This window comes from Paramormyrops kingsleyae, chromosome 5 (genome assembly GCF_048594095.1).
Source record: "Paramormyrops kingsleyae isolate MSU_618 chromosome 5, PKINGS_0.4, whole genome shotgun sequence".
Classification (NCBI taxonomy): domain Eukaryota; kingdom Metazoa; phylum Chordata; class Actinopteri; order Osteoglossiformes; family Mormyridae; genus Paramormyrops; species Paramormyrops kingsleyae.
This window is the reverse complement of record NC_132801.1, coordinates 17,385,603-17,395,330: the sequence shown is the minus strand read 5'-3', so window position 1 is coordinate 17,395,330 and position 9,728 is coordinate 17,385,603. Positions and strand designations below refer to the sequence as shown.

At 42.2% G+C, this 9,728-nt stretch overlaps 1 long non-coding RNA gene across 1 annotated transcript; it reads right to left on the bottom strand.

Annotated features, from left to right (window-relative positions):
- Positions 1-4,808: 4,808 nt before the first annotated feature.
- Positions 4,809-5,780, bottom strand: LOC140590984 (uncharacterized). The gene is made up of 3 exons (XR_011991869.1): positions 5,391-5,780; positions 5,146-5,261; positions 4,809-5,038 (listed from the first exon to the last, which is right to left on the bottom strand). It is a non-coding gene; the product is annotated as an uncharacterized lncRNA (long non-coding RNA).
- Between the last annotated feature and the right edge of the window lie 3,948 nt (positions 5,781-9,728).

The following is a 9,728-nucleotide window of genomic DNA, read 5'->3' as shown; positions in this document are numbered from 1 at the left end:
TTCTACACCCAAATGTCCTTCATGAACTAATCTGACCATTTGTGATGTCATGGAGGTGGGTATGACTATTTTTGTGCCTTTTAAGGTTTGTATAAGATGATCTTTATTTAAAACAGGGGTGGCCAATGTTATCCGCAAAGGGCCAATGTGTATGCGGGTTTTCGCTGAAACTCCCTAATTAGATTACTAATTAGAGGACTGATTGGCTGAAGAGTCCTCACACTTGGGTTTGAACAGCAGACCTACAGGTTATCACAAAAAACCTGCATACACACCGGCCCTTTGCAGATAAGATTGGCCACCCCTGATTTAAAACAAAAGGGGAAATGTATTGATATGTAATATGCTATGTGTAGTTCCACCACTAGTGGGCAGTGTGACATTTGGTTATAAGCCTGTTAATAGTAACGTGTGTAATGGCAGTTTCTTCAAGTAAAGGTTCCAACTATGCAGCACTGGTGTATGTGTCTCGTCAATACATCTGATCATCCAACTATATAGCCTAGTAGTTGGCCATTACTAGAAATAGCATAGGAACCCATGGACAGTATTTTTTTTAGCAGGCAAAAAAAAAATCGGACCAAGATGGGACAGGAATCATTCGTTTTGGGATTGCGCGGTACAGGATTTTAAACGTTATTTTGCATGGGATCGGGACGGTACAGGAATTTTTCGTGGCAGGGGAATGGTACCAGAGTGAAAATCCACTCCCGAGTCACCCTCTGGCCTAGACCAACCCGAGGCTCCTGAGCAATATTCGACTCTTTGAGTGCCCCCTTGTTGCTTTGAAAAAGAATGAAGAAATAGGCGTAACTCAAAGTAATTTTAATCATTTTTATTAGAGGAAAGTAAAATGTAACTGTTAAAGCAGTCATATCTGGTTTAGTTTACGTGGACTTAACTGTCTATTAAAACACCACCAGTAGTTTAAAGTGTGATGTAACACATTAATACTGTGGATCAACACACATTATTTATCACTGGCTACCAAGAAGAATTAAAAATACATGAGGAAAATCTTGAATTTAAAGATGAATGGATGTATGTTTGCTTTCATAGCCTCTACAGTTGGCTTCCCTGTATATTTAATATGCACTGAGAAGCAATCAAACAACAATCAGTCAAATGTCCTTTGTCATATCTTGTGTGTATTTAATGTTTATATTTCAGATATAGAGATTCGGGTGTAAAGTCTGAAACAGTGGCAAAACACAGCACTGTGCGACGAATTTTACAAATGTGTATAACTTCAAACCTATCTACTAAGTCACTCTGGTATGAAGCATTTTAATTGCAGTTAGCTAGGGAAGACTCTCCACATGCACTTGAGAGAAAAGAAGAGCGTGGACTGGATAAAGTTTAAGAAATTGCTGTGATACCCTTAAAGAACACAGATCTTTGAACTGCGTTCATTGGGAATAAATGAAGTATCCATGGATAAAACCATTAATATAAGCAAAGGATAAATCCTGCTTGGGGTTAACATTTTATCTGTCCTGATGCCAACAGAACAGCGACAAAAGTTAGTTACGTGATGTATACAAATATAACCGGACAACAATACAGTAGGGTGCAAAAATTTATTGAATGCACATTTTAAGTAGAGTACATTTTATCTGAGCACATGGCAGCCACAGTTCCTCTTCCTGCGCAGGGTTACGGGGATATTAATATCCCATAAGAGCAGCACAAAATAGGCTGCAAAAAGGCTGCGACAGGACGACTTCATTTGGGGCTGCCCTAGGTCTGGTGGTTGGAGACATTCTTACGTTGAACATGGAAACCAGGGCTGTGGAGTCGGAGTCGGAGACAATTTTGGGTACCTGGAGTCGGAGTCGGCAAAAAGTTAACCGACTCCGACTCCTACTAAATTTAAATGGGAATTAAAAAAGTAAGTTGAAATGTCCCAATTCACAAACAGTCATAATGAACTACTTCTCTGCTGTAAGAATAAAGCCCAATGCATGCAGTGAATAATGTTACCACAAAAAGAACATGTCAAGTAACCATGAAGCATGCTTTTCATTGACTGTATGCGTCACTATATGGGATGTAATGCACAGGTAAGGTGCGGCACCGCTTTCCATTGTGTCGTGTTCCACTGTTACAGGGAACTGTGAACCTTGCCTAAAGCCCCCCATACATTTACAGATGCACTGCCGATTTTTCGGCCGTTCAACGAGTCATCACGCGTCAAACGCCTGAAAAATCATCTGGTGTGTTCTCAGCTCCGTCGGCTCCCCTTCGCTATGCGCTAGTGAAGGGGGCCGAAGGAGCCGAGAACACAGATCTCCCTACCTGTCTCCAGCAGAGGCTCGTTCTGCTGATCAGCTGGCCGGTGAGTGACACAATGCACTAAACTTCCGGCTGGCTGACAGAGGAGACAGCCACTGCAGCAGACAGAGGCATCACATTACTTTGGATGGGGGCAGTGGTCGAGATTTTCGGCAAGCTGGATCTGCCCGTCCATGTGGACACCCTCAATCTGCGGCCGCCAATCAATTGCCGCGATTGTACACGCACATCGGTCGGTGGCAAAATCCTTGTTTTCATTGTGTTTGTCTTTAATCTGGCATTATAGTAGAGTCTTGGCTTCCTAGCCAGTAGTTCTGTGGTGAAATGACATGTATGTTGCCTTCCTTTCCTTCAATGGATGTAGAAAATACATTAGCATAGTATATACATACAGAGGAGTCGGGGAGTCGGAGTCGGAGCATTTTTCTACCGACTCCACAGCCCTGATGGAAACCATGTTTCCTTCAAATTCTGTGGTGAACAGAGCCAGCACCAACCATCAGACTAGTGTTACCTGAAGCATAATAACTCCTAATGCATCCAGCACCATTTTAACTCCTTAAAACTAAGCCCAGTACCTTGATGAGCATCTTGGGTATCCTGAGGAGGGATTTGATGAAAGTGCGGACCCTCCTATGTCTGGTGCCCAATCTGATTTTTGGGGCCTGGGGGTCTCCCTCACAGTCTGCATCACCTGAAAACAATAATGCAGGGTGAGTACAGGCCTTTGTACCACCTTCCTTTAACTTCTTCTTGAGCTTTGGCCATGGGCATATACTAATCACTCTGTCGAAAGGTGTGCGATCCGCGGGTGATACAGTACCTGTCTCAGCTGCTGTAGCTGGACTGCAGAAATCATCTGGGACAGCAGGGGTGCATGTTTCCTGACCATGAGGTAGGTTGCGGTCCAGGTGGAGAAAATTCAGAATGATGCTTCTCCGCAAAGACTGTCCAGACTCACGTCGGACTTGCATTACGTGTACATTTTACTGCTGTCATGGAGGTGAGTATGACTATTTTTGTGCCTTTTAAGGTTTGTATAAGATGATCTTTATTTAAAACAGGGGTGGCCAATGTTATCCGCAAAGGGCCAATGTGTATGCGGGTTTTCGCTGAAACTCCCTAATTAGATTACTAATTAGAGGACTGATTGGCTGAAGAGTCCTCACACCTGGGTTTGAACGGCAGACCTACAGGTTATCACAAAAAACCTGCATACACACCAGCCCTATGCAGATAAGATTGGCCACCCCTGATTTAAAACAAAAGGGGAGATGTATTGATATGTAATATGCTATGTGTAGTTCCACCACTAGTGGGCAGTGTGACATTTGGTTATAAGCCTGTTAATAGTAACGTGTGTAATGGCAGTTTCTTCAAGTAAAGGTTCCAACTATGCAGCACTGGTGTATGTGTCTCGTCAATACATCTGATCATCCAACTATATAGCCTAGTAGTTGGCCATTACTAGAAATAGCATAGGAACCCATGGACAGTATTTTTTTTAGCAGGCAAAAAAAAATCGGACCAAGATGGGACAGGAATCATTCGTTTTGGGATTGCGCGGTACAGCATTTGAAACATTATTTTGCATGGGATCGGGACGGTACAGGAATTTTTCGTGGCAGGGGAATGGTACCAGAGTGAAAATCCACTCCCGAGTCACCCTCTGGCCTAGACCAACCCGAGGCTCCTGAGCAGTATTCGGCTCTTTGAGTGCCCCCTTGTTGCTTTGAAAAAGAATGAAGAAATAGGCGTAACTCAAAGTAATTTTAATCATTTTTATTAGAGGAAAGTAAAATGTAACTGTTAAAGCAGTCATATCTGGTTTAGTTTACGTGGACTTAACTGTCTATTAAAAAACCACCAGTAGTTTAAAGTGTGATGTAACACATTACTACTGAGGATCAACACACATTATTTATCACTGGCTGCCAAGAAGAATTAAAAATACATGAGGAAAATCTTGAATTTAAAGATGAATGGATGTATGTTTGCTTTCATAGCCTCTACAGTTGGCTTCCCTGTATATTTAATATGCACTGAGAAGCAATCAAACAACAATCAGTCAAATGTCCTTTGTCATATCTTGTGTGTATTTAATGTTTATATTTCAGATATAGAGATTCGGGTGTAAAGTCTGAAACAGTGGCAAAACACAGCACTGTGCGACGAATTTTACAAATGTGTATAACTTCAAACCTATCTACTAAGTCACTCTGGTATGAAGCGTTTTAATTGCAGTTAGCTAGGGAAGACTCTCCACATGCACTTGAGAGAAAAGAAGAGCGTGGACTGGATAAAGTTTAAGAAATTGCTGTTATACCCTTAAAGAACACAGATCTTTGAACTGCGTTCATTGGGAATAAATGAAGCATCCATGGATAAAACCATTAATATAAGCAAAGGATAAATCCTGCTTGGGGTTAACATTTTATCTGTCCTGATGCCAACAGAACAGCGACAAAAGTTAGTTACGTGATGTATACAAATATAACCGGACAACAATACAGTAGGGTGCAAAAATTTATTGAATGCACATTTTAAGTAGAGTACATTTTGTCTGAGCACATGGCAGCCACAGTTCCTCTTCCTGCGCAGGGTTACGGGGAGATGCCCATAAGAGCAGCACAAAATAGGCTGCAAAAAGGCTGCGACAGGACGACTTCATTTGGGGCTGCCCTAGGTCTGGTGGTTGGAGACATTCTTACGTTGAACATGGAAACCATGTTTCCTTCAAATTCTGTGGTGAACAGAGGCAGAACCAACCATCAGACTAGTGTTACCTGAAGCATAATAACTCCTAATGCATCCAGCACCATTTTAACTCCTTAAAACTAAGCCCAGTACCTTGATGAGCAGCTTGGGTATCCTGAGGAGGGATTTTATGAAAGTGCGGACCCTCCTATGTCTGGTGCCCAATCTGATTTTTGGGGCCTGGGGGTCTCCCTCACAGTCTGCATCACCTGAAAACAATAATGCAGGGTGAGTACAGGCCTTTGTACCACCTTCCTTTAACTTCTTCTTGAGCTTTGGCCATGGGCATATGCTAATCACTCTGTTGAAAGGTGTGTGATCCGCAGGTGATACAGTACCTGTCTCAGCTGCTGTAGCTGGACTGCAGAAATCGTCAGGGATATTTCTCTGCATGAAAGTGAAGTCTTTATGCTTTCTTGGATAAAACATTTCCTGACCATGAGCTGGGTTGCGGTCCAGGTGGAGAAAGTACAAAATGATATTTCTCCGCAAAGACTGTACAGACTCCTTGTCAGCAATGTCAGCCACCGGTTCAACGATGAAGCACCTTGATTTGCTTCTGTGTATGGTGAAGCTGTCATTAATCTTTTTGCCCCCCTGATCAAAAAATACCTCCACGTGCCAGACTGCCTTCATTTCGTTGCACATTTTACTGCTTAATTGATTAAGGATATTTAAAGAACTGAATGGAACTCGATATGATGCTGCAAAAGGTCGTTCTGAGACTCGGGAACTGCTCCTCAGAATTTATATGTGGCTATTGCCTACGTAGTCTTAGAACGCCTTCGTCACAATCGTCTCCATGGAAATGGAATTCAGCGGGACAGCGTCACGTGTGGCAAATGCAGCCAATGAGAGACCTAGTTGTGACAGTGATGGCTTGCCTAGGGGAAGTTTAACATAATAACATTTCCATCCTCACAATGACTTTCTTTGCGGTCCGAATCGATCCAATAACAAGGTTTCCTGTACCGATGCTGATAATCTGTGCCGGCCAGACAACCCTGCGACAAAAATCGGCCACGGACTGACGATGAGGGGAAATTTGACGATTTGGGTGAGGCGGGTTGCCGGCAGATTAATCATTACTTTCCCCTAGACTGGGGATGGGACGCAAATAATATCCAAAGGGGAGCAGCGGAACCGGGAATCATAATATATTTATAAATACGGTGGAAACTGCATATAGTGATCTCGGTAATAGTGATCAGTCGCATATATAACTCAAAAAGCAATTGGGACAAAATCATTACTGTACAAATTCTGTTTAAATAATTCGCGTATAATAATCAAGTAGTCCGCTTACAGTGTTTGTTTTGGGTCTTTTTAAACGTGATAACGTAAATTAAAACAGCGGTATTTTTTTTTTTTTTTTTTTACTTTACTTTGATCGCCCTACTAGTACTTTACCTTGCGGTAGCCCATCTGCTTCTGACTATAGATACCCGAAGCACAGAAAACATGACAAGACAGTCATTTTCTCTCAGTGACAAATATAGGCTCATTAAAGCTTATGATAAGCTGCCAAAAACAAGCCACCGAGATGCAGCAGCGAAACTACAATAAGCCCTTTGAGGCAACGTAGCGTCCTGAAAATGCGCTGTTAATAAAATTGAATATTGAATATTTATGTACAGTGATACTGTATTGTATTGATATAGCCTATTTGAATAATACACATGCAGTTCAGTAATTTAATTTATACAGCACTGTAATTTGAAAATTGTTCGAAATAGCTAGCCTATACTGTACTTTGAAATTATTCATAAAATTAAGTAAATAGCCAAGCTGTCCGTTTTATTGCCTTATGTCCATGAAATAAATATACAAATCTCAATTACATGGGTCTCTGCCTGAGACATAAAGAAGAAGAAAAAAATCGGTTATAATTAATGATTGTCTGCTTGTACGTGATCAATATATAAGCGGTTTCCACTGTAATTTATTTACAGATGTGATTCGAATAAATATGAGTAATGTCGTTTAATTTATATTTTTAATTGGCCGAGTAGTCGTTTTTTTAAAATCTTCTCCTGTCTGCTATGTTGGTTGAATGCATAATCTATAAGACATACACGGCTATGATAATTAAATATTCATGATCGAATGGAAGCGGTCACCTGATTAGCGCGTGATGCGTGTGTAACGGCCGGCGCCAGTCAGTTTAAAACATGGAGTCAGAGAAAACGGCGTTGCAACGTAAAGTCGGAGTATATGATCCCTGCGTGACTTTTAAGGATCTGTTGGGCAAGTCCGCAACTTTAAAAAAGTTTGTAAGATGGAGTAGAGTGCGATGGAGTACCAACTCCCTACGCTGCTTGTAATACGTGCAAAGTCATAGTCAAATATGCACCTGACTCCGGGACAATTAGCATGTCGAGACACACTTGTAGCAGCAGATCGCTTGGTAATGAAGTGCAGCGAGAAGTTCCAGAAATTGTGAAGATCAGGCTTAGGAACACGATGGCTCGCATGTGGAGGCAAGATTTGAGACCTTTTGTTTTTATAGAAGGACAAGAATTCATCGACGTGGCGAAGGAGTTGCTTCTCATCGGTGCGACTTGCATTGAGATCGAAGGAGTCTTAGCACGGAGTGTTTCTCGCCATCTCGAGATGGATTATGAAAAAATAAAGAAATTTGTAATAGAACGGCTCCAACAGGTATGCCTGCTTTCAATATATCTAGGCTACGTGTTGTAATTGTTATGCTGATCTAATGAAGTACACGTACTAGATTTGGAGTAGGCTTCACTCTAGTACTCTGTCAGCTTTTACGAGTGCTGGACCAATTATATGAATAACTGAACAGAATAGTGATGGGCCACACTTTGCTTATTAGTAGTTTATTTTAGTCAAACGCAGATTATATACACTTCTCGCACAAACGCATTTTGTCCTAATGCCTGCTTGAATCAGTGTGCACACGTGCGATCCTGCCCTATTCTGTTCTATCTTCCGAAGTAAACATGCCTTCAATATATTCTGGTTAATGTGTTGTGTGACCAGTTTGCCGCAAGGAGCCCTCGAGCCACGCGGGAAGCTCCTTGCTGGGAGTCGGGCTGTGGAAACTAAGGGTGCGTTCGACTTGGGCTTAGGTCTGTCTGCAGCTGACGTGTTGTGGAGCGAGATCTGCCGGCGGCTGCAGGGGTGGAGTATAAACTGACTGCAGCCAAGTCGGACAACTTCTACTTGTAATCTGCGAGAGCTGACTACAATGGCAGCACTGCCAGAAGATAACGATGAAAAATAAAGCAGCGCAACACTGCAGTAACTAACAATAAATAAACCAGTAACTTACGTGTACTATTAGAGCATTTATGTCGTTTATTTAAACTTTATTTTACCAGGTAAATTAACTGAAAACCAGTTCTCACTGCTTTACGTGATACTCGGGAGAAATAGCAGATAACGCATCGGGACTTCCTGGGATACAACGTTATTCGTGTAACTAAACTCTTCAGCCAATAAGGGCAAAGTTCTGTCGTCATGGAGGCGGTTCTAGTTTGTGCAGCCGACTGAGAGGCGCTGCTCGATCTGTCTTGTTGATGACTGGATGGCAAGACGTATTCAGTCAGTGGTACATATGGATCGAAATGTTAACATACTTGGACTGGAGGATTTTTATGCTAAATATGATACTGTTTGTTCTAAGGAGTTATATAACAAAATTATAATGAATATACCAGTAGCCCTTATTCAGGCAATTGGAAGAGATCCATTCCTACTTCTCTCCATGGATCTCGAGGTTTTTCCTGTGGCCTCATGGGCTCCTTTGGCTGTCGATATCTGTAGCGCTGGCAAGTCTCACAGTGTTGTACATAAGCCTCAATGTCCTTGTGCATGCCCGGCAAGTATAACACCCCGTGCACGTCTTTTGCACTTTTCTACACCCAAATGTCCTTCATGAACTAATCTGACCATTTGTGATGTAATGGAGGTGAGTATGACTATTTTTGTGCCTTTTAAGGTTTGTATAAGATGATCTTTATTTAAAACAGGGGTGGCCAATGTTATCCGCAAAGGGCCAATGTGTATGCGGGTTTTCGCTGAAACTCCCTAATTAGATTACTAATTACAGGACTGATTGGCTGAAGAGTCCTCACACCTGGGTTTGAACAGCAGACCTACAGGTTATCACAAAAAACCTGCATACACACCGGCCCTTTGCAGATAAGATTGGCCACCCCTGATTTAAAACAACAAAAGGGGAGATGTATTGATATGTAATGTGCTATGTGTAGTTCCACCACTAGTGGGCAGTGTGACATTTGGTTATAAGCCTGCTAATAGTAACGTGTGTAATGGCAGTTTCTTCAAGTAAAGGTTCCAACTATGCAGCACTGGTGTATGTGTCTCGTCAATACATCTGACCATCCAACTATATAGCCTAGTAGTTGGCCATTACTAGAAATAGCATAGGAATCCATGGACAGTATTTTTTTTAGCAGGCAAAAAAAGAATCGGACCAAGATGGGACAGGAATCATTCGTTTTGGGATTGCGCGGTACAGGATTTTAAACGTTATTTTGCATGGGATCGGGACGGTACAGGAATTTTTCGTGGCAGGGGAATGGTACCAGAGTGAAAATCCACTCCCGAGTCACCCTCTGGCCTAGACCAACCCGAGGCTCCTGAGCAATATTCGACTCTTTGAGTGCCCCCTTGTTGCTTTGAAA